The sequence below is a fragment of the Larimichthys crocea genome, chromosome VII (genome assembly GCF_000972845.2).
Source record: "Larimichthys crocea isolate SSNF chromosome VII, L_crocea_2.0, whole genome shotgun sequence".
Taxonomy (NCBI): Eukaryota; Metazoa; Chordata; class Actinopteri; family Sciaenidae; genus Larimichthys; species Larimichthys crocea.
In genome coordinates this window covers 282,933-307,254 of record NC_040017.1, presented here as the reverse complement: position 1 = coordinate 307,254, position 24,322 = coordinate 282,933, and the positions used below count along the sequence as shown (strand labels likewise).

The 24,322-nt window shown below is 41.0% G+C and overlaps 1 long non-coding RNA gene across 2 annotated transcripts in view; it reads left to right on the top strand.

Annotated features, from left to right (window-relative positions):
* Positions 1-4,197: 4,197 nt before the first annotated feature.
* LOC113746017 (uncharacterized) overlaps positions 4,198-24,322 on the top strand; it is a 57,234-nt gene continuing 37,109 nt past the window's right edge. Inside the window, exon 1 of one of the 2 annotated variants that reach the window (XR_003462564.1) lies at positions 4,198-4,539. This is a non-coding gene — a long non-coding RNA (uncharacterized LOC113746017). Of the gene's footprint in view, positions 4,540-11,536; positions 11,698-24,322 lie in introns of those variants that run through there. The other variant, XR_003462563.1, reaches the window with a different exon arrangement.

Sequence of the window (24,322 nt, the reverse complement as noted above, 5' to 3'; positions counted from 1 at the left end):
GTGGAAAAGAGAGTCAGTCGTTATAACACACAGTCATCCTAACCTCAGGATTTTGGATGATTATCTCACATGCAGTATGAGTTTAGTCCAAAGGGTGGTGCTAGTGCTCTATGAGTGAGTTTACTCCTCTCCAGGCTGTTCAACAGCAGCTGCAAAACTCAAGTGGAAAATCTTGAGCACCATGCCTCACCTTCTTGTCTCAATAGTTTAGGTTTATCCTGGCTTTAAAGGCTGCAGCATGCTTTATATCTACTTATAATTCTTTTTTTTTTTTTTTAAGATTATTTTTTTGTCTTTTCAAGCTTTATTTGATAGAGACAGCTGAAGAGTGACAGGAATGTGGGGAGAGAGAGATGGGGAATGACATGCGGGAAAGAGCCCCAGGTCAGATTCAAACCCTGGGCTTCCACAGCAAGGACTGAGCCTTCGCAGATGGGGTGGCTGCTCTACCAACTGAGCTAAACAACGCCCCAATCCCTACTTATAATTTGACCAAATTCATCTGCTCTGTCATTGAAGTCTACCCCGTGCACGGCCTCCCCTGCTAAGACTATAGCACGACTGGTCGCAGTTGCAAAGAGAGTAAAGAAATGTGCTTCTGTAGTGTGCTGTTCAGGTGAAGGAAATTCAGAAAGAATGTTTTCAGACGTTGCTAATGGCGCCTCAAGAGATGAGGCGTGAAGGCTGCCAGTGGTTTATTTCTTAAAAATGTTTCTGACAAAGCAAATTCATTTTATTAAACGACCAATCCACTAAATCATCGACGATTTAACTATGTTCCACAGTATATTTTAATGGATAAACAAAGAAAAAAGTGCCTTACAGCTTGATTTTACAGAGGACATGCTTTATGTATTTGATTTTTAACGGTGAATAGTGAGATTAACCTGTTACAATTTTTAAAAGATGAAAGACAAAAATGTTGTTTTCCCCCCATTGCTACACGAGCTGCTAGTCAAAAATAGAAAACAGTGTGGCGATTGGTACTGGGCTAGTAGTGCTGTCATGGTAATGGTAAAATATTTTAATAGATTTTTTTGTATCCTTTCGAAATCGGATCATGGTAAGCTAATCCTCAACGCTGTACATAGAATTCTTATTTGGCCCTCATAAGATAGGATCAATGCAAAGCAGTATCATATTTGAATGCAGGCAGCACATGCTTAGCAAGTTCAACATGTCTGTGTGTTCTTAAGCTACTTGTTATTGGTTTATTGACTGAGAGGACGAGAACAAACAACTGACTGGCCACCATTATTGCTCACCCTCCCAGCACTATGCACTTAGTGTTGGCTCGCTACAGTTCACCAATACACCTCACACATCTGTGTTTGCACAGGAGCAGGTGGATGGACACTGTTCCTCTATTGCCTGGAAACAGCTCGTCACTCCCTGCTCTCTTAAGATGGTCGTCAGGGGGGTTAAGGTTGATGAACGGTGCATCGTGTTTGTCTGACCCACTTCATTTCATCCCAGACAGGCTGCAGGTTTGTGGCCGAGGGGGCATCCAAGCCGGAGTTAATGACAGGGCTTTGTTCAGTGCTGGGACTCTTGTCAGGATAGGCCTGAGCCAGACAATAACCGGGGTCACAGGTCCACAGAGACCCAGGGTGAGAGGGCTAATGAGTTAGTATTGAGCTAAGAGGAGCAGGCCAGTGTGGTCTGCAACCGCAGGCTCACATGGTTCTGACATGGTCAGGGCCAATCTGTTTTGTTCCTGACAGGAGGCTGCAGAGCCACCATGTTACTGTCTTATCGGCAAGCATTTTGTACACGACACATTTTCTTACAAGTGTTGAAAAAAGAGGCTATCATTGGTAGCAGTGGAGCAGTTAAGTCAGAGAGGACCTAAAGAAACCATGTGTATCAAATGGACCCAAGAATAGTCAGAGCTGTCCCAGAATAGACACCAAGACAAAGCAGCAGCAACTCAGTGAACATAGCTGGTCCACTCGGATCAACTTGGGTGATAAACATATTGACTACCAGACCCGACTGGCTGGGGTCAAGTCTCCGGTTAATCCATACCAAGTGGATCCAAGAAAAGCCTCGTGTATGGTTGTCATTCATACACATTAGTTAGCTGTTTTCTTGCATACTTTTGCTAATGTATGCTATATGCTAATGTATCAATTTTGAGCATGACTGCAAAGACGAAGTTGAATCGGTCCACTTGTTTGATGCACACGGCCACACGACATGTTGAGATTTGGGAAATCGTTGTTTCAGTTCCTTTGCAAGCCTCTGTGACCTGTGGTTACCCATGACGGCCCAGATATACCGTAGGTCCGCAGACATATTGATATACCTGTGCAGAAATATAAAAGCTTCAGTACAAAGTGCTTTTAGGAACAGTGTTTTGATGCTGGAATTTCTCTCAAGTTCTCTTTTTTAACTACCTCCATCACTTTTTATGTGAATCGTGCCCTCGAAATGTGCGGCCTTATCTCCATTTGGATTACTTGCTTTAAATGTGGTTGTGAACAGGTATTAAGACTTTGCCTTTAGATGTAGTCGGGCGACACATCGTACAAACTACTTTCAGGGTGTTGATCCCTTAAATCCTGCCTGCCATTCCTTCCATGTTTACACTCCCACAGTTAAATCAACACTTACCATATTTCTGTGCTCGAAGCTTGACTGTGACTTCCCCGAGCTTGACTGGCCCCTCTCTTCCTTTGTTTGACTTTGTAGCTTTTAATTTTGATCCCTTCACACTTCTGCCCCGCTCCCCATCACTCTTTATCAACCGCCTTCGACCAGGACACATGCGGCTCTGGCTTATCCAGCCGTGACATTGACCTCTTATCTTCATATTGGCTCGCTGTTTCCCATGACCTCTGACTTCTCGGGGGTCAAGCCTGCAGCCGTCTGGACCTCCTCCTCCTCCACCTGGCCCCTATCTCCACCCTTCAGATGGTCCAGATGGATTACTCTCTGCACAGGACATCTATGGGATTACATTGTTGTCTAAACAGAGAGGATCCACCAGGCTCTGCAAGGTCTGAGCAGCAGCTCTGACTACAGAATTATTTTTCTGATTATGTTTAAATGTTTTCCATCAAGCCCTGAATCAGCAGGCGTTATATTGTTCCAAAGCACTGTTTTATTTGAACATTATCTTGTCACTTTAGATTGTGTTTATGATGTGTTTTTTTTCCTGAGTAGCACAATACAGATGCCGGGGGAACTTTCTCTCTGTCTGTCGCTCTCTGAACTCGCTGTCCTCATTCCATAGCCTGGTTTTGATACATAGCGTCCTGATAGTTTGCTAGGGGAGAATCTGGGTCAGCATGGGGAGCCTGAGATAGCACAGGCACGCAGCTGATTCGCTAAAGAAATACACACTGCTGTATAAAGATGACTGCTTTAGAACAGTAAATTCCACATACCTAACATACCTGTCAGACGTAACTGCTTGTGTTTTGGCAATATGAGTTTGTGTCTTCCTAAGATCAGTAATAAAGCACAGCAGAGCCCAGCCAAGGCAGGCTTTAAATAAGATGCGACACAGGTCCAGATAATATTTTTATCTTGCTCAAGCAGAAGTGATGCAGGAAATTGTTCACATGAGCATATTTCATTATCAGAATTGACTGTGCTTGATTACCTTGCCATTTTGAGCGACATATCTATTAGTTTTGGATTAGGTGTTACATCACTGGAGTCTAGACAGCCATCTAATGTGCACATGATTGAATTACATGGATTGGAAATATGCTGCAAGACAACAATATAGGTATTTTTTGGTAACTGGAGTAAGTTTATGATTAAAAACATGAACATATTTACATCATATTTTCAAAATTGTGTCATATTTTTTCCACTTTCCATAATCCGCTTTTCAGTCTGTCGTGTTTAAAGTGTCAGATTTGGTTTTTTTTGTTTTTGTTTTTTCAAAGAGGGGCTCGCTCCTTGGACTTTGGTCTGAGCAGCATTCCTGATCCCTGCTCAACTGAGAGCTATAGGGGAGGGGAAGAGGAGAAAGAGCTGTGAGGGAGGAGGGGAAGGCAAGAACAAGAGAGGAAGTGAGGGTTACAGAGTAGCTTCTTATGGGCATGCCCAGTAGAGATCCAGCCTCTGAATTTGAACAGGAGGGAGCCGAGGTGCTCTCTCTCTCTCTCTCTCTCTCTCTCTCTCTCTCTCTCTCTCTCTCTCTCTCTCTCTCTCTCTCTCTCTCTCTCTCTCTCTCACAATGTTATTTTTCCCCTCCTCTCCCAGTAGTGAGTGTGTGGAGAGATTTTTTTTGCTATGGAAGAGCGAGAAGAGGTGCAGATTTCAGCTAGTGCAAAATTGAACAAGGGGGCAAGTAAAGAAAATAATAATAATAATAATAAGAAGAAAAAGGCAAGAGAGAAAGAGACTTCACCCCCATCTCCCTCTTCCTCTCCCTCGTTCCTTCCTCTGCTAACGACTTTTACCTCAGAAACAGCGGAGGGACCAACTTCAAAAGGCAGTGAGGAAGGAGCTGGAGTGTGAAATCTGAGAAGAGAAGCAAGATGAGAGGCTGACCGGCGCTGTGTTTGCTGTGCTGTCCAGGTCAGTGCCCAGGAAAAACCAAACAATTGCTCACTCTTTTCTTTACCTGTTTTTTTCTGCCTTCAAACTCCTGTCTACTTTGTGCATGCAGTGCTTGTTTTTTATCAGCTTTGTCCTCTGTTTAAAAAAAAACAGTGGGTGTACGGGGTGAGGGATTGTGTAACAAGACTGACTGACAGACTGACTGACAGACTGTCAGTACAGACTCTCAGCACCATCTGACCGGTGTCACCCACAGCCGAGTGAAAGTACTGAAACTCCAGCTGCTCCCTTCAGCAGCTGCATATGGGAAGTGTTTAGTTGATCAGCTCAGATGTTCACATGCGTACACGTGTTGAGGCAGGACAAACTCACTGAATGCGCCACGTGGTTACAATAAGAGAGAAATCACAGAGATGTACCGTAGGATGGGTGCTCACTCTCACTCACGTTCGGGGGTGGGAGGGATTGCCATGGACGTACAAAAACACGATTTATATTTGAAGTTTTTTGAAGTGTGTTTGTGACAGAAGCTCTACACATGCAGTGCAAACTAATGACATGCTTAGTGATATGATGACAAGCATTTTGTCAGTATGTCAGTTTGTTTTTTTAACTTAAAGATTTCCATTTTTCATTTAAACAGTGAGGATGTCTCATCATTTAGTGTCCACAAAAAAAATATTGCATTATATTTTCAAAATCATACAGACAACAGTGTTTCTCTATTGAATGTATTCCTTCAGTTGTTGTCCTCATCATACAGATTTCATCTAAGTAAATATATCCAGAGATATGTTTTTATTGTTACGGCAGAATTCAGTTTGTGATTTGAAGTCAACAAAGACACAGAGCTTATTATTGATGACTGTTTATTTCACATGAGAGCTGTCAGACAGCTCACCTGTCTCGGGCTGTCCTCCGTCCGAGGCACCCCCGAGGGCCTGTCCCATTAGCTATCCCAGCATGCCTTGCCACTGACAACGAGGTGTCAGCAGTGGCCTCCCAGGAGACTTGTTGTTGACAGGTTTATTATTCCTAGGCTGTAGAAAAATGGGGCACACCACAGACACTATGGCACTATAGGGGAAAGGAGGGTGACTTTTACATTCACAGGTTGTTGTTATTTTTAGTACCATAATTAATACATCCCAGTGTTGAACTAATGTTTTGTGTCATATCACTTGGCTGTGTTTTTTCCAACTGCAGCAATCTGAGCAAAACACTAAAGTAATAGCTATAACTAACACATGTTTTCATTATTTACCAATCTGCAGGTTATTTTCTCAATTAATCAGATAATTGCTTCGTCTTTAAAATGTCCTAATGTAATTTCCCAGAGCCCGGTGTGATGTATAGGAGAGCTCAAGGTGACATGCTTTTCTTTGTCATATCAGACAAAGAAAAGCCTCACATCTGAGATTCAAGAAATTATTCACATTTTTCTTGAAGAATAACAATTAATTCATAACCATAATTCAGCTTACTTTACTCTCACCTTCATACTTTACTCTACAATATATACTTCTACTTGACGTCAAATATTTTAGCTAACTAGTAATATGTGGTGTTGTGTAAGTTTTTTCTCACAGTTGTCATTGTGGAATTTCTGGAGGTAGAAATGATTCATGTTTTGTCAGTATCACGTTAAACGTTATGTTTACAGTAGCAGTGGCTGTTGTCGTCATCTCTGGCATACCAGAAATACTGTATCTGATCCTCATGCGTGTCATGGTTACAAAGGGTGTTTCCCGCGATATCCCATATCTGCACTCACTAAAATATCTTAATGTGTAGTTAATATTTTAGGGATGCATCAGACTTGATTTGTTTTACTTCCAGTGTTACAACTTTCAGGAAACTACCTTAAGGTGGGAAGTCATTTAGGTGAGATTAAAGAAGTACATTTCTTAGTTTATTGTTCATTATATGACAACTTAAGGGCTCTACCTTTTCATTTCTAATACGGTTGGACTATAAAAAGCTGTGTTTTCCGGGAGGGCAGATGTTTTTGTCGAGCTCAGAATAGAAGACAAAGTTCTTTGTTGGTTAATGTAATTTGTAACAAGTTGACATTCTCATCTCACAACTGTTTTGCCACTGAAAAAGTATTTTCAGTGTCTCATGAGTCTGTGTGGGCGTGTGGGCTGCGCTCTTCCAACTGCACGACACAATAAATAACATAACTCGCTGCAAGAATGCAGATGTGAAAATGTCACTACTTACATACATAAATGCTTCAAACATGTCTAATAGTGATAGTATTATAAAATGTGATACAAGTGCAAACGTTCATTCTTCACTTTGGAAAGAGTAGATTGAAAAAAAAACTCAAAACTCATTTACTCTGTTCAAGCTGCTATACAAAGCTAGTCCTATTTTTGTTGAATTCTGATATTATTTTGTCAGAGATTGAATTCTAAAACTTTTTATTTTTTGAAAAGAATTTTCTTTTTTAAAAAAAGTATTTTTTGATAGGTTATAATCATGGAATTTTTTTTTCAATTTGCTGATGCCTCCTGTGGCTCTGAAGGAGCTTTGTCAACTCAAAATTTCTGATAGAAAATCTGAGCTCCAAATGAGTGACAGGAAACTTTCCCCCAACTTTATAAGTGCAGTACTAAACTGCCAGAGCGTCCACTAATTAGGCCTGCCTCGTTTTAATGAAAGGATCCGTCCTGACGGCTATAGTCTAGACTAGTGTGAGGACTTTTCAACTCAGCTGCATATGAAAGCATCATTCAGGGCATTTTTGTCTTATATATATTTAATAATACACACATGAATATGTACATAATATATAATATAATATGTATAATATGTGATACAGAGGTATTACCTTTCATGTCATTTCTCAGCAGCAGTATTGTTGCTCCATATGGGGAAAGCTGTTGGAGCTGTTTATATCAGAACCACCAGGAGTTCATTTATTTAACCGTCAGGGTGACTCCCTTCTTCTTGGGAGACTGGGTTCCCATGCATTCTGCCCTGGGTCCCACCCCTGATGGCGCATCTGAGGCTCCATGATCCATCACACAGCAGGCGGCCATGTTCTCTGAAAGGGCCGTGAACTTGTTACCTCCCTCAGCCCGCCTGCCTGAATGTCAAACCCATTTTTCTTTTTTTGTGTCCCCTTTCTGTGGTCTTCCCCTTCCCAGGATTGCTGGTGTATTGAAATAATTGGGCTGCATTCAGTGCGACCAGGTTGCCAGTGCAGCTTTTGAATAGAGATATCAAGTCTGGTGCCACGATTTCCCTCTGACCTCCCTTTCAGAGCTCCTTCCTCTGCCTCTGCCCGCCTCCCTCCAAGGTCGTGATGGGTCATCATCGTGACTCCAGACTCTCAGTACAATGACATGACATCCATGGTACATTATCTACAGTGGGTCAGCTGGCCTGGAGCTCCGTCTATAGACTATTCTTCCCTGCTCCGTTGTCTCGGTGATCTCTGGATCCAGCCTGTTCAACATGGCACACATTCAAAATGGCAACCTCAAGGGGCTTTTATTCCTCCAGCAGAATTCAATCACTTTTCTCTCTCTCCTCTTTCTGCCTCTCTGCTGAGTTATTCAGAGTTTAATGAGGGAGGGAAGATAAAGGGAAGCTTATGGTTTGCCCGGATGATGGAGAGGCTGCCTTTTTGTTTCTGTTGGAGGAGCCACACAGCGAGCGTTCAAGTGAAATGAGTTTTTTCTTTTTTGCAGAGGGGAAGGTGATTGAGATGTCTGAGAAAGAGCCAGGGAGTCTGGAGAGGCAGGGGTCATTAAAGTGTCAGAGGAGCTGCAGCTCTTCAAATATTCTGCGTTTAATAGACAGTCCAGGTTGCGGAGGGTTAAGTTAGAAGATTTTCGGCTAAGCATGGCGGTATAATCCTCAGTGAGGTATTACGATCATCAAACATTAATGCACTGATGTCACCATAGGCATCAAATAGTTATGTTTCTACACCTTCAGTGCTGTGCATCATTTTAATGACTGCACAGGATTATCCCCTTACATAAGCGCGAGAGTGGGCGGTTTGGAGACGGCTCCTGACAGTGTGGGAGGACATCAGACCGGACCGGAGGAAGCTCCGAGCTGACGCTGAGGCTGGTGTTGTGAGATTCGGTGCGGGTCAAAGTCCATACTATGTATCAGCTGTCAGAGTGTGTTTGGTTTACCGGCTGCACGGGCGTCAGCAGCGACGTAGGGTTGTTCTGTCTGACATCAGAAATGAGAGTGGAGAGGTATTAGAGTTCAACTGGCTTACACACTGTCTCGCTCTCTGTCGCTCTGTCTCTCTCTCTCACGCACACATACACATACACATACATAATGACACTGTCACTGAGGTCAGTGCTGGTCTATCTCTCTTGAGCTGTTTGTTACTTTTCCCCGGAGCGGTTGTACCAGCCAGCTGCTGTGGACGTGCAGTTCCTAGAAAAATAAAAAAGGCATGTTGGCAGTATAGGAACAGGACAGCTTTAGTACATCCTTTGATGCATTTTGACAGGTAGGAGGGTTTTGTGGGCACATAGATTATTGTACTTTTTGTACACCAGTTAAGATTAGGTGAAATAGGCTTTTGCAGCAGAAAATAGGAATTAAAACAAACAAAGAAATATACATAAAGAGGCCTCAGAATTATTAGATGCATGGCTGGCTTAAGTCTGGTTTGGACTCAAGGCAGAAAAGGACCCCCTCCACCCCCTGTTGTAAAATATTGCTGTGGAATCTTTGTTAACATAAGTAATACTGACAGATGTGACTGATATTATGGTTTACTGACAAGTGACACAACAAGGTATTGTTTCAACTAGGCTAAGTAAGTTATGAATGATGCAGAACAACAACATCTATACATCTATGATGGAAAGATGAAAGAAAAAAATTATTTAACCCTGGAAATATGCGGTGAGTGCATTTTTTTGTCTTTACTGTCTGTGCAGTGCCAATATAAAGCACACAATAAGATAGCACAATAAACACAAAATATAATAATAATAGACTGACAGCCTCACAGGTCACCTATATAATATAGTGATAATAACAGTGAAGTAATAACAACTAAAAATTAGAATAGAAATCAAAGGTATTTTGTGTGAGCAAAGCTAAAATAATACAATATATGAATTTGTAATATATTGTATATATAAAACATGGTTTAATTTTCACTAATATGTTTGGAAGAGAGAAGATACACTTTATCTATCAAGAATAAATCACATTGTCACAATCATTTCATGAGAACAGGTAAAAATATTTTATTCCATCTTCACAGGCAACAGTGTATTGATGTCAAATTTATGGAGACCAGTGAGTGTCACAGGAGAAAATATGTGGCCAAATCTTTCTCTCAGATTAGTCATTTCTGCCCTCAAATTCCAAATTACGACCCCGCATTGCTACGCTCATAAGTTTAGTGCAATTAATTTGTTCTCTGAATGTAGTGATACAAACTCTCATTGGTCCCTGAGAACGTACGATTTGCACCCTCAAATTATTTTGCTTTGTCATCGTCCCATGTGGAATATTTAGCACATGTTCTTCTGTTGCATTGAAGTGCTCCAGGAGCTGACTTTTTATGGACTGACACCCATGGTATCATAAAAAGCTTCCACAGTGAGACCATTTGTTATCCCATAAAATACTTTTTAAGAGAACATTAACAGCATTGTGTTTAACAGCCAAAACCTGAAGTATATCCGTGTAACTCCATCTGAGATCGAAATAAAAACCAAACAGTCCGTAGCAACTGTGTGGAGGGGGAACTGTTCCTGATGGAAGTGATTGATGGTACAGATGACTAAACTGTAGCAGTAAGTGTAGTGTATGAATGACTCATTTTAAAGCAACATCTTTTGGTTTCCTACGACACGCTCCAGTCTCAATACAGAGTTCTTGTCCGTTTCTCGTAAACACAGCAGAAATGTAGAACACTTCCTGTTTTATCCCAGAAATGGCCTCTGAGCAGTGAACGTAAATAATGGTTATGAAGTGGCTGTAGGTTGGCTCAGGTGACATCAGTGGTAGAGGGGAGGAAAAAAAACAGACAGAGATTTTATGTTTCTTGAAGTGCTAAAGGCTTTCATCTGAAAGATGATTATTCTCACTGTGACTCTTCTTTGTTCAGACTCGAGCCTCTAAGCAGAATACCATGTCTGAATGTGCTCTCGCCTCACACTGAAGCTGCGTGGTGTACACGAGTGTTAGTGGGTATGCGTGGGTGGTGGCAGTGGGTGTGCGTATAACCAACTCTCTCTCTCTCTGTCTCTCTCTTTTTAACTCTCTTCATCTCTGTCTGCCTCTCCCAGCCTCCCTCCACCTTTATTCGTGCCCCTCTGTTCTCTCTCGGCGGGGGTGAGAGTCGCAGGTTGACAGCCTCGCAGGTCTCCTCATTACGCCGTGTCTAAGCCAGCAGAGATTTATAGAGATGATAAAAGCAGTCTGGAGGGCAATAATGACCACGGGCTCTGATGCAGGAGGAGGAGGAGGAGGGAGGAGAGAGGCAGGGCTCTGTCTGGACACTCGCTTTGCCTCTGATCACTTGCCTTAAATGACTTTGCCTCATGCGAAATGAAACAGCAGAAAAAGTTACCTTCAATGTCGACTGCTGAATATATTCCTAAATTCAAATCTAAATATATCTACACACCTTCATTCCAAATCTCATTTTCCCCCATTCTGTGTGACCTTTCGATAGCACGAAGCAAACCACCAAACCCTCATAACTTCACCGACTTATTTCAGACTGTATGTAAACAATCATTAGAGACGATCATTTTTCAAATTGAAGTTGCTGAAATTCTGACCAAAACATAAAATTGAGCTTAACTGCGAAAAACCTAACGACAAAGGTGTGGCTCCATCATTATTTCGCAAAAACAGAATTTTTTATGGCTAGTTACGAAAAAAGGGTCTTTTCTTAAAGTGCGTAATATGAATATTTGCGGTTTGTGTGCTGAAGTGAAAATATGTTGCGCCATTAGAATTCATGGTAACATTTAGTTCAGCCTTCAGAGGAGGGAAGGGACGGGGATTTAAAATTGGTGTTACCCCAAACGCATCCCAGTGAATCATTCATCTGAATGTTTGTTCGGTGACCGAGGTCTAAAGTATCTGTGTCTAACTGGCTGAATCTTGACAGTTTGGTGCTCAGCAGACGACACTGAAGAGAAAGGGTGGCATGAAGTGATGCAGGTGAGAAATGGAAGCAGTTGTTTTTCAGAGGAGAGATGATAAGAACATTTGGTGTGTTCACAGTGGAGGCGGTGCTGTCTTTTATCTCAGTTATAGATATTGAAAATATTCTGTATGCGTTGTGTTAATATTATTTATTCATCCGTATTGGTTTGACTGATTTTTGTGGCATGATCAAATTTATGAAGACTTAATATCTGCCCCAATTTTTTGTGACATTTTTTTTGTTTAAAAAAAAAAAGATATTGGCATTGTCCTTTAAAAACGATAATTTATGGTCAAACCTGTACTCCAATCACTCTAACATTAAAGCCTCCTAATGCTGCCACATCTGTGCTGTTAGAGAGGACAACACTGATCTATACAGCTTTAATCCAAGCACAGCAGTTAGTTGCTGCTGTGCTTGGATTAAAGCTGGCGTCTATAAATAAAAGCAAACTACTTTTGAAAATGTTGACTCACAATGACTAATATGAGTTTTGGAAGGCCAATACCAAATATTTTTACGAAAGCTATTATTTATATTTACTGCGCATCTTTTAATTAGTGCGTGTGAAAAAATCCCACAAGTATTGGCAGCAGAATAATAATTTGCCCCACACAATTCTATTTATTGTAGCTTTAAAGCTTCTAAAAAGTTGGTTTCTTTCTACAACATTAAATATTTATGACTTGATCAGCAACAATCAAAGTTGAGTTGGTATTCATTAAGAGTTTAACATTGTCCAGTATAAAATGTGTGATGGACCATTTAAAGCCATAGCTTATGTTTAATGTTATGAGTGTTTGTTTTGGGCCTATTAACATTAACTAATGCATTACATGCAGTCATGATAAATCAGACCTTTGCTCTTGCCTGATTTTGAATTTAAAAGTTGAGTTTGTACATTCGTGTTTCATAGTACGAGCGCTGGTGATAGTTGAAGAGAGAAGCATAAGTGACGGAAAGCTGAGAATACTGACAAATACTGACAGCTATAGTAAAAGAGAACGAAGCGCTGAGGTGATCTGAGGGGTCAGAGGCCATTTAACCAGACACAAAGCTGTTGATACTTGTGTTGAGCTGTTGGAGTTTCTCCTGTATCAGGTCTGGAACTGTTGATCTTAAGAGCTTTTGGTCAAGGATGCTTAGAAGCCTCAGCTGAAGGGTTAGTGAGATTTCCCTATAAAGTCTCCTTTTTGGGTGACATTTGCACATGTATGTCAGAGACATGAAGAGATAAATTCCTACTCCCAGGGAGCGGGAAAAGGTAAACTAAGCACTCTAAAAATTAGCCATTTTGCCTGGACTCACTCACTCACTCCTGTGTCTCTCAGTGTGCTCCCAGTTCCATTTTCTGGTCCATTCATATGGTAATAGGGGTCAGGAGATGAGGGGGTTCTCACGTTCAATGTGAAACTTGGCCTTTTGTGTAGACGCGGCTCAAGCTGCCGCGACAGAGGCCAGAGGTGAAATTGAATTCAGCTGAAATTCCCCAGTGAGTCTGGCCCTGGGCTGGACTGTGCTAGACTGGGCTGGGGTGGCCTCTGTGTAGGGTGCTAGCCACGGCTCTCTGTTTGGCCAGAGCTCCTCTGTGTTAGAGGATGTTGGCTTGGTAAACCTGAGGCTGCGCCAGGGCTGAAGGGAACTATGCCATATATCTCCAGTTTGTCATAAAGATTGATTGGCAAGAGTACAGCAAAATTTAATTTGAAGACACCAGCACTTGATATTTTGCACCAGTATCGTCTTTAATTTAAATATTACTGCCCAAAACACAGTCATTTTACAGTTATTTGAAGTTTAAGCCAGAATTATTTTAAGCTATTTAGATAAACTAAAGCAGTCAATGGGAAACAAGTCTACTGCCAGACAAGAACGATGATATTGAACAATTATGCAGAACTGCAAATTACAATCAATAGAAACGTCTAGTCTAGTTGCTAAAACAGACTTTCCTTCTACAACATCTGGACATGGCAACTACGAAATGGTTAAGGTTAGGGAAGGATTGAGGTTATGGCAAATAAACCATGTTTAAGAGGCGGTTATATGCCTAAAACACTAGTCTAGTCTACACCTAAAGCACAGCTGTTGCTGATGTCATTATTTTTTCTGGAATTTCATCACAAAGCAAAGTAAAGGACGAGGGACGAGGATTACTTGAGATAGTTCATTCTGGGCCAAAGTGGTGGACTGACATACTGAAGCCATGATGCTGGCATGGCCAAAAAAATAAATCTAATTCTAATCTGTAAATTTGTGTCAGGACACAAATGTTGGTGTGAAAGTGGGACTCCACAGTGACCACAGCACCCTTATTTTCTGTCAGGTGACATACTGTAAACTTTACATTGCTACGTAAACTTTACACTGCTTTGTGCTTTGGAACTGGGTATAAATCGTGAAAACTGAAATGGTTCCAATATGAACTTAATTCTTTGGGATACTGCCCTGATTGAAAAGTAGCCTAATGAAAGTCTCCTAGGTGTGTTAGCAGCGTTTTAAGGCAGAGTGAAACAAGCCTATTTGGTTTTATAGACTTGGACCCTTTGAAGGAAAAGGTCTTTATTGACAGATGAGTAAATCGTGAGATTTGGGCTGACCTCAGGCTTTCACAGCACCTCAGGGCATAACGAGGAACATTAAAAAGGGACCCTCAAAAAACACAATAAACCTGTTTGTCCTCTCCTCTGGGGGGCTATCTGTTCATTTGGATTATTTATTTGGTTTTATGTGATTTTCTCAGTTTTGTAGATTACCATAGGACAGTGGCTCTTGCTTTGTGGTGCTTGCGTTGACAAAAAAAACACATTTAAATATGAAATGACTAAAATACTAATTAACTAAACAGCCAAGTTTCAAATATAACAACACGATTACTGGTGACATGGTTTTCTTTTTTCGACGAAAGTGACCACATGCATCTATCACAGTGTTTATAGCAAGGTGTATGATAAAGACAAACTACATGTGAAATTTCAAGATAAGTAATAATGCAGCAGTTATCGGATACTGAAGGTTGCAGCAGATAACTCAAAGGTAATTTTGGGAATGACCTTGTTAAGGTAGCTGTATGTTTTTATGAATAGACTCCATTCTGTGTGTGTAACCTTGAGTAGCAGTGAGGGTATTTGCTCATCAGAGACATGAATTCAACCCTTTGCCGTCCTCCTCAAAAACATATATTTGTGTCCTTGGAGCCCTCTTAAAAGCATGAGTCAGAGCTGGATTTGTCACATTTCCAAAAGATGTTTGCAACACAAACATTCACTGTATAAAAAAACCTTGTGTTTCTGACATGTAAAGTGGTAAAGGAATGTGGGATTTTATTGGAATGTAAATGTACCTGCACAGGAAATGTTCTCTCCTTTTTGTCATTAGCAGCGAAAGTTTCAAACACTGAGGCGTACAAATTACATCAGCAGCTACTCTACCTAACTTTGCCACATTTTCCTGTTGGGTGTCCTGTTTCAGGAAAAAGACAAAGAAATGAGAGGTGCTATTTTTCAAACTGCTTTCAACATCCACCCACAGCGGTAATTCTGGGAAATAGGAGTCGACTATTTCTAGCCAAACTAATGTTGTTGAGGGCCCCAGAGAGAACAGCAACATGCCCTTGATTGATAAAAAAAGACACAAGACCAAAGTGTGTTGGCAAATTCATAGGCGCCTTGCATCATAATTCAATCATATTTGTTTGTTTCTTAGTAAAGGGAGTTATGGTCTGGGTAGAATCCATCAAGCCTCTCTCAAAGCATTCCTCAGACACACACACACACACACACACACACACACACACACACACACACACACTATACTATATTAGGTGTCAGGGAGGGGGTGAGGAGGGTGCATGGAGTTCACACAAAAAATCCTGTTTACAGTAGGAGCCTGTGTTTTCTATAGGAGGAGCCCGAGCTACCTGCCATTCTGACATATTTACACTTGTACAGTGCTGGAGGGGGAGTATGGAAGCAATTACAGGGCAGTCACATTTGGCTCCTGGCGGAAAAGAAAGTAAACCAGCAGTATTGTTAAATATGATTAAACTACCCTGAATCCCAAAGGTGGTGTGGGTGGGGGGCTGTGTAGGCTGGGGAGGCCCCAAGGCTAGATCCCTTGGGTACAACAGAGGTCTGAGCTGCTACTCAGCCACCTGCACCTGGTTTAATCTATCTTGGAAAATGGCTGTTGTGGGATATTTGATGTTGATACGTTATCCTGAAACATTTGCAACATATCCTGATCATGTTTATCAGTAAAACAATCTATGAAAATCTTCAATATTACCGCCCTGTAAACTTGTTTTGGTGACCATAAATAGCAAATCTACATATCCAGGAGACACAGTGCAATGTTAGTGTTTTCAAATTTTATTGGCCACATGATGAATGTAAATCTAATACTCACGTGCTGTTTTTGCTGCTCTCCAAATGAGAAATATTTGTGTTTTCTGTTGCTTTGTCCAAATAATCCAATGAAAGCAGTATAGTGAACCAAAACAGCTGCGGGTCATAAAAAATGTGAAACATGGACTGTATAAAGGAAGTGGACGTACCCTCTGGGCCTGAAAAGTGACACCAGTGTATGAGAAAATGATCCTACTTCTCACTTGATTTATTTCGTCAGTAAAGAGTTTCCTCATGAGTTTATGGTTTCAGTCTCTAGTTTGAGGTCTTCTTCCACACAGCAAAATGTTTTTTGTTTTTTACAATAAAATGGACAATATAGCTGAGTGTGCACTTTATGAACCAGCAGAAGATTTTGTAATGATTGCTTTGCACAAACAAGTAACTACAGTAGGTGTAGTTACTTGGTGTTGTCAGTGTGGAGGGATGAGTAACATTAACATCAAGAAGAAGAAGAAAACACTAAGAGAAACAGAGTGTTTGTTTATTCATTTAGTCTATATATAAGTCATAAACTGAGCCTTCATTTCCCTGGAAATATGGCGCTCAGTGTCAGACTGAATTAAAGTGAGGCTCATAAGTAATCGGTTTAAATGTGGATGGTAGTGGGTCACTAGTATATAGAAGTGGTATACATCATCTGAAAGCTGTGAAGATTATTTTGGGATTCAGTTCAGCACTTTTGCTTGTTGTCAATATATCCTGGAAAAGCCATCCGTCCTCTGAACACCCTCAGTCTCTAGTTTGTGGTTGGACAGTTTCATGAGGCTGTGATTATCCTAGAGGTCAAAGAATGGTTTCACTACCACAAAACATCATCACACATGACTACAATTGGGCTCATTGAATCCACAAAAGTCTCAACTTTCCAGTCAGACTCAGTTTATTTAATTCCAGTTTTCAAATAGACTAGGCGAAAACTGTGTGGTATTTGTCTCAAATTGGATTAGCATAAAGTGGGCATGTCTGTAAAGGGAAGACCAGTAGGCCCACATTAGAACCCATTTATACCCAGATATCTTGAGGTGAGAGGTCAAGGGACCCCTTTGAAAATGGTCACGGTCAAGCTTCATAACGGTGGCCCACAAACCTTCAGGGGATGTCACAGTGGCTATGGCCACTTCTTCTATGCATTCTATGGCTAAAGAGCTCTGCAGAGCTGACTGATTCTTTGTGGCTTCATCACTACAAATGACACCTCACATTACACAGATTTGATTGAACTGTTACAGTAATAACAACAGAGTACTGATTAGAGCTACTTTAAACATGCAACTTACCATTTCTTCTCATAATGAATGCCTATTTAACTGCTCAATAGCTGCCTATTGAAAGCTTTACAGTTTGCAGTCGAGCCATGAACAAATACTTAAATAACCTCGACAAGAAGAAGAAAAAATAGCCAGTGAGCATGAGCAGTGGTAGACACCATGTCCAACCCTACGTAGTAAATATACTGTAATCATCCGAGGTACAGTGTTTAGTACAAGGTTTTGGTTGAGTAAAACTTTACTGATAGATGTGACAGACCTTCAGCAGTGGAGTGACACAGAGCTGATGGAGACAGATGGATTTATTTATCCTTTTTTTGCTGGATGTCGTTCCTTGAATGCTGGCATGGGGCCAAGCACCACAGATAATGCTTATTTAGTCACGAGGTGTGTGAGTGGTGCATGTGAGCTGAAATGGATGTTCTTTTTCCTCTGCTCCACCCTCCATCCCCCAAGTCCGTCAGTCAGCAGGACTTGGGTTTGACAGCACAGGAAGCCTGCTTTTGATTCATGATATTTTGTCGAGGGGGAACATTGTTGAATCGTAGGAGATTCATACTGAGTTTTGGAATGTACTCAATTTTTGTACTCAATCTGTTAGCACCTAACTAACACTAAACTCTTTAAAAATCTTGCTAATGCTATTTCTCAGAGTTATTTTTAATTAACAGAATTCATAGTCATCAATTTTTATCAGTGGGATTTTAGTCATGTCAATCATGTATTGGTCCTGTATGTTGTGAAGAGCTATGTTTATCTCAACAACAACAACATAACATTAACACAGTAATAATCCTGTTGTGAACATCACAGACTTAAATGGTTGACAGCCAAAATGAGTTGTGCATTCTTTCCTTCTGGCCTAACCCTGACTGAAAATAAATAACTTTTAATTGCTCTGGTTGTTCTGGCTGCCTGTTTTCTTGGATTGTCCTAACTGGTTGGAACTTCTTGTCTGATTTCTTTGGTATTGTAAGTCAATTTTGTCCTGGTATGGTAATAGCTGGTTACCTTAGCAAATGTTAATAATATGCAAGATGCAACTTCTGAGAAATAGATATTTTGCAGCAGACATATTTTGTTACCTTTCAAAAATATGCAATGTGTGATTCCATAGATACATGCATGTCGTTGAATACATAGACCACTTAGTTCCTCTGTCTTCAATTTCTTTAATTTAGTTTCTATTCATAGACAAAAGTTGCAAAACATTCTTCATATTTTTTGTTTTCAAAGGTCGCTCTTTATTTAGTTCTAGTGTTTGTTTTTGTTTCATGGCCAGTAGTTTCTCCTTTGTGCTAGGACAAGGACGTGATGGGTGTCACGGTTAGGTGCCACTAAATCCAACACACTGGTCCCTTAAGTCTGAAGTTCCAGCAAACTTTGTTCCAAAGATGGGAGTTCAAGTGTGAGGTTTGTTTCACATTGCACACCAGGCTGGAAGCATTTATCTGGCCATTCTGCGGCCTGTTTTGCTTCTTGTTCATCATACTTCTTGCCTGTAGTTGCTTGAGCGTTTCATGTTTAAGCCTGCTGTGGACAGATGATTGACAGCTGGTAATGAATTGTGGAGAAATGTGAGAGACCAGCACCGCGAGAGGAAGTGCAATGATGGAAGATAGGCGAATGAGTGCAGTAAATTAAAGCAAAGCTAGATGGGGAGTTGGTGGGGGTGGGGGTGGGGGGTTAAGAAGACTATCCCCAAGACTACTTTATTTCATGGTGTAAAAATGACTGCTTCTCACCACAAACTATCGCCCTGTGTGACAGGTAATTATTTTGGCGGCCAGCAGACCTCCCCAAAGCCTCCCTGCCAACTCGATATCTGCACCTCTCTCAGGGGGCCATCTGTGCTCAGCTACCCCAGATAAGTGAGAGGAATGTGGGGCAGCCATGCTGTGATGGGGGCTTGCCTGGAGCTTAGATCCTGGAGACAGGGCTCCACCCGGACTTTGTACATAATGGCAGAATGGAAGGAGACGGGTTTAGGAGGGCGTGGCAGACAGCAGGAGGTTTTTGGAGAGGTTGGTTGCAGGTGGTGGGGTACTGTGTGTGTGTGTGTGTGTGCGTGCGTGCCCCCGGAGGTAGTTAATTCAATACAGTCCCACAAAATGTGTGAAAAAAGCACCCCCTCTGAAATGCAGATTTCCGTTGCAGACAGATTTCATGCAGACTATTTCCACCACAGACGCATTACCTGACGATATATATATATATTTTTTTTTACATATAATCTGTATATGACCAAGACATTTTTCTCTATGGCTTAATAACACTACTTGGCTGAAACAAGTCTCAAATACAATACAAAATGTATTAACATTCATTTTCTAATAATCAATATATTTAGAAACTTTTATTAAAAACTTGCTATTGAGGCTCAATTCTGTAAATAGTGTTCAAATAAATATACCAACTTCTGGTGACATCCTCATCTTTAATTCCTGGGATGTTATGTTTTATGAATTTAGCATCACAAATGATTTACTCTAAATGCAAAGAGACTTTTGCGAGCTACGTGAACTGGACTAGTTTAGTAAAAATGTCAGGAAAATGTTCAAATACAAATTATTTGGAAACACAGCGACTCAGCAGAGAGAATATATAGCGCTGTGTATACAACTGTTTTTCAAGATTGAATTTCCTCGATTGTAATAAAGACATACTCACATACAGTATATTCTTCTTTCCTTGCTTCATTCAGACATATAAGACCAAACATCTGAGCAGAAAACTGAGCCCTCTTATTGATCGGAATCTATAGTGAACATTATTTTCGTATGTGCACTACTGATATCTTTTTCTTTATTTGTATTTGCTACCTTGAAATGTAGGACTTGATGTGCACATATACACACAGACTCATGGGCTGGGTAAAGACATGCTTCAGCACATGCAGCTCAGCTGGCCTCTGTTTTTATCTAGTATTGATTGTTCGGCACAGCTAGAAGCAGGTCAACACTACATGGAATCAGCACTCGATGGCCACTTTGGTGCTTTCTCATGCTAATTATCGCAGCGCTTTAGTCACGTTGCGACAAGAGGACAGTGAGCCTGTTTTAATAATAATAATAATTAATTATAGAACTGAACCGATAAGAAAAAAAGTCAAACGCGAAAAGAAAGACAAATCAAGTCAAGACACATTTCACTGCTGATAAATCGAAGCACAAAGACGGCGAATCTTAACCTGCATGTAAAGATTCTGCTGTCCTGTTCAAACCGTCCACGAGTGCAAAAACAGAAAATCACCTTTTTTTGTCGCCCAAGTAGCATCTCTTATTTGCAAATGAAGCTTTATTTTTAGCTCAAGTACCGAGCTGCATGTTTAAATTGTTAAGAAATTGGACTTTCCTATTGTGAAAATGAGACGTCCATCAAAAGAAAAAGAGCTGCGGTGTCCCCAGAATGCACCTCTAGCACTGATGTTCGCTCAACAAATATTTGCACTGGACATTCACATTCTTTGTTTTTTAGTCTGCACCCTGACTCAACACTGCCAGACATTTCATCAGACAGTCATGGCTGGTTTTTCAGAGTTAATTGGGTGGAATGAGGGACTTGTTGACACACATACAACAAATAATGTGAAGTTTCATGTGTGATGGACAGAGCATACACATGCTATAATGAGGTCGCACTTTTGTATACACATAACCATGTGTATCGTCCACCATTTTAAGGACCCAGATCAATACACAGCTTGTCAGTCCAAGCTCCTATCTTAATGAAACACCATTTGTTAAACTGTGATTTACAGCATTAATAATAAGAGAGAATGCCATGGGTTATTATAGTTTAGAGACCTTTGGGACTGCTGCTGAACTGTTCTCAATTTTGTTGTTCGATGTGGCTCTATATCAATGATCCTGATTTAAATTTGTTCAAAATGCACTGTTGCTAAGTTCAATACACTCCGAGCTTTTGATGCTACAGCCTCACTTGTTCTGGTTTTGCCAGTAGTTTTTCATGGAACACAGAGACATTGTTAAAAAGAGGAGCAAGAAACACAAGCGGTCAGACAATTAGTAATGAGTAATAATTGCCTTCGTTTTGTGTTCCAAATGAGTTTGACGCACCCATCGAGTTGTTTACAACCTGTCCAATTGTCTAATCGCTTGTGCTTGTTGCCCCAGTGGACCTACATTATTTTTAATGATGTTGCCTTGTTCCTAGATCTCAGCAATTACATTTGTGAATAACATGTTACTGAGTACTAATAGATATGATGGCCGCAGCTATAAAAAAATATAACCCCAGTTTTTAGGAATCATAGTTTTTCTTTGAAAAAAATTGTGCAAAAAGGGAGCGTGAACAAAAGATTATTAGAGCCCAAGAGTGGTTGCTCTTTGGTATAGAGCTCAACAGCAAACACCCACTTTTTGATCAGCCTCAGTTTTGGCAGAGAATTTCCCATTCAGGTGTCAAGTCAGGAGCTAAGCCAGCAAATTACGAGATGACCATGAAGCCTACTAGTTTACTCAGAGCGACAAACACTGGAAAACAACAAAAAAAGGCAAAGGACTGTGGACATAATTATTTTAAGAAGGAAGGAACTACTCATCCTATGAACCACCTTTCCAGTCTAGCTTATTTTTGAATTTAACCTTCGTAGTTTTGTTCAAGCAGCACTGTGTAACTTTTCTACCATAAAATAATCCATTTGAAACTGATAACTTTTTTATTTTGACTTGTAATGGTGTCATTTGTACGTCTGTTCTCACACTATGTAACTTTATGCTCCGGGGACGATCACCAGAGAGAAATACGTAACGCTTTACAGCACTAAGTCACACTCCACCAACTATTTATCTGATTTTGGTGAAACTGGATCATATTTTATGGAGAAAATGTTTTCTGGTTTTCCCCTTCTCTGATGTGCTCCGGCTCATCTTAGCTAATTTTAGCTACCTAACTAGCCTGCCTGCAAAAATCAGCGCAGCACTGAATGTCTTGTTTTCCATACTTGCCCTGACAGATGTTAGCGTGCAACACTAACCAAATTTTCAAAAGAGCTTTCCTACTTGCAGGTGCGGTAAACAATTCCATGGTATCAGTTAGCTCCACCAAATATAGATGTACAGACTTTTGGGCTTCTACAGATTCAGAATCACTATTCTCTCTAAGACTTGGTAAAAATTATTATATCCTCAAAGCGCTCAATAAAAGCCCTGTCTGTTAACCTCAAGTGTCTCTCTGATTGACAGACAGCCTCAGAAGCAAACAAACACCTTCTCTTTCAGTGTGAGTCAGTGTGAAGCGGGCAGGTGTTCTTACACCAACTTGCTATTCTGCATCCAGCATCACTTAGACAGTCAGTCAGTCATCAGGTCATCAAACTAGTCAGTCAGTGTTTCATCTGTTCACCCAGTAAGTTCATGATACAGCCAAGCAAGCAGGCAGCCAGTCAGGCTGGCGGAGAGCAGCAGAGGAGAGCATAAATAAAACATACTGTACAAGTGAAGGCTTTAGAAGTATCGAGCTCTTCAGTTCCTCCGGGCACCAGACAACTCATTTTCTCTCTCTCCTCTCAATATTTCTTCTTTCAGACAACTTACTCTCGCTGCATTACGTTTGCCCCTGAATCTCTCTGTCTCCTTACTCTGCATCATACTGCATGTTTGCAGGATTCAACTCAGACAATGTGATTTGTTGATTTCTCACATTTCATATTCTGAAAACAACCATTTCCCACTCGAGGTTCACTGAGTTTATTGTGTTCACGTTACTCCATTTTCTACCAGACTGCAATCTCTATTTGTTTTACCGCCTTCAGTGGAAAACGTCGTCTCTTGTCCCTCTGCCTGTTCCACACACACTTCCTCTCAGCTTCCTCTCTCTGCTGAGCCGTTAAAAAACACGGGTTCTATGTACGTGCCCCAGCACAAGGTGCAGTATACTGTGGCGACTATAGCAACTCATGAGTTATAGCCCTGCAAGAGAGCCTGGGGCTGGAACACACTCAAAGGAAGGGGAGGGGAGGGGGTGTCTTCCGTCGGTGGTGTACTAGAGGAGGTGACACAGCACTGTGTTTGTGTGAGTGTGTGTAAGCAGCGGGTATAACGTTACCCTGTGGACCCCATGCGTCTGTTGCCCTATTTCCCATGTCCTATAAGACAGTGCTGATTGATTCGAGAAAGTTAATGAACAGGTGAAAACATGTCCTCCCACCTCAGCTCGCAATAATACAGATGTTATTTTTACAAGACAAAGACGTCCAAACCTCCTATTAGAGCTGGTTTAAAGTCAAGTCTGTGAAGCGTGACTTTCATGTCAAAAATTCTTCCCACTGCAATGGTTACTACGACAATCCTAGTTGCGCAATTGAATGTCATAATGAAGGGGTAATTCCTTTAATCTTAATTTAGAGTTTTCTCCACTTAATTCTGCTGCCAGCAGCTGCAACTGAAAGTGCGCATTAGGTTATGTTATTAATTATTCACGACCCTTGACAGTTTGGCAGAGCTCCAAAAGGCAAAACTCCACACAATATTGCATTTTTCAAGTCGTGTCAGCTTCTTGCCTTCAAGTCTCAACTAAGTTGAGTCCTATAGCGGACAAGTCTCAAGACTCGACTTTACTCTTACCTACCACTCTCTTTCTGATAGCATGTAAATATGTTAGTTTGTGTTACATTACAGTAAAAAGGTTTGCTGGTGAACGGCTTCACAAACACACGAGGTTTGACAGAACATAGCTGACAACAGAAATGAAAGATACTTGCTCCGGCATCATTTTCAACTCTCAAGAGGGTTTTCACACCACAGACACAGAGCAGCACACAAGCTGAACTAAACTATACATTAACTAAGTATCATAGTCATATAGGCTATTTCCTTTGATATTTTGGTGTGCGCCCATTTTTACTTAAGTTACATTTTTGTTAGCTTACAGGAAAATATTCCATTCCAATGCCTGCCAGTCGAAACAACTGAAAAATTGCGTGCTGTCCAGAAGCTAGC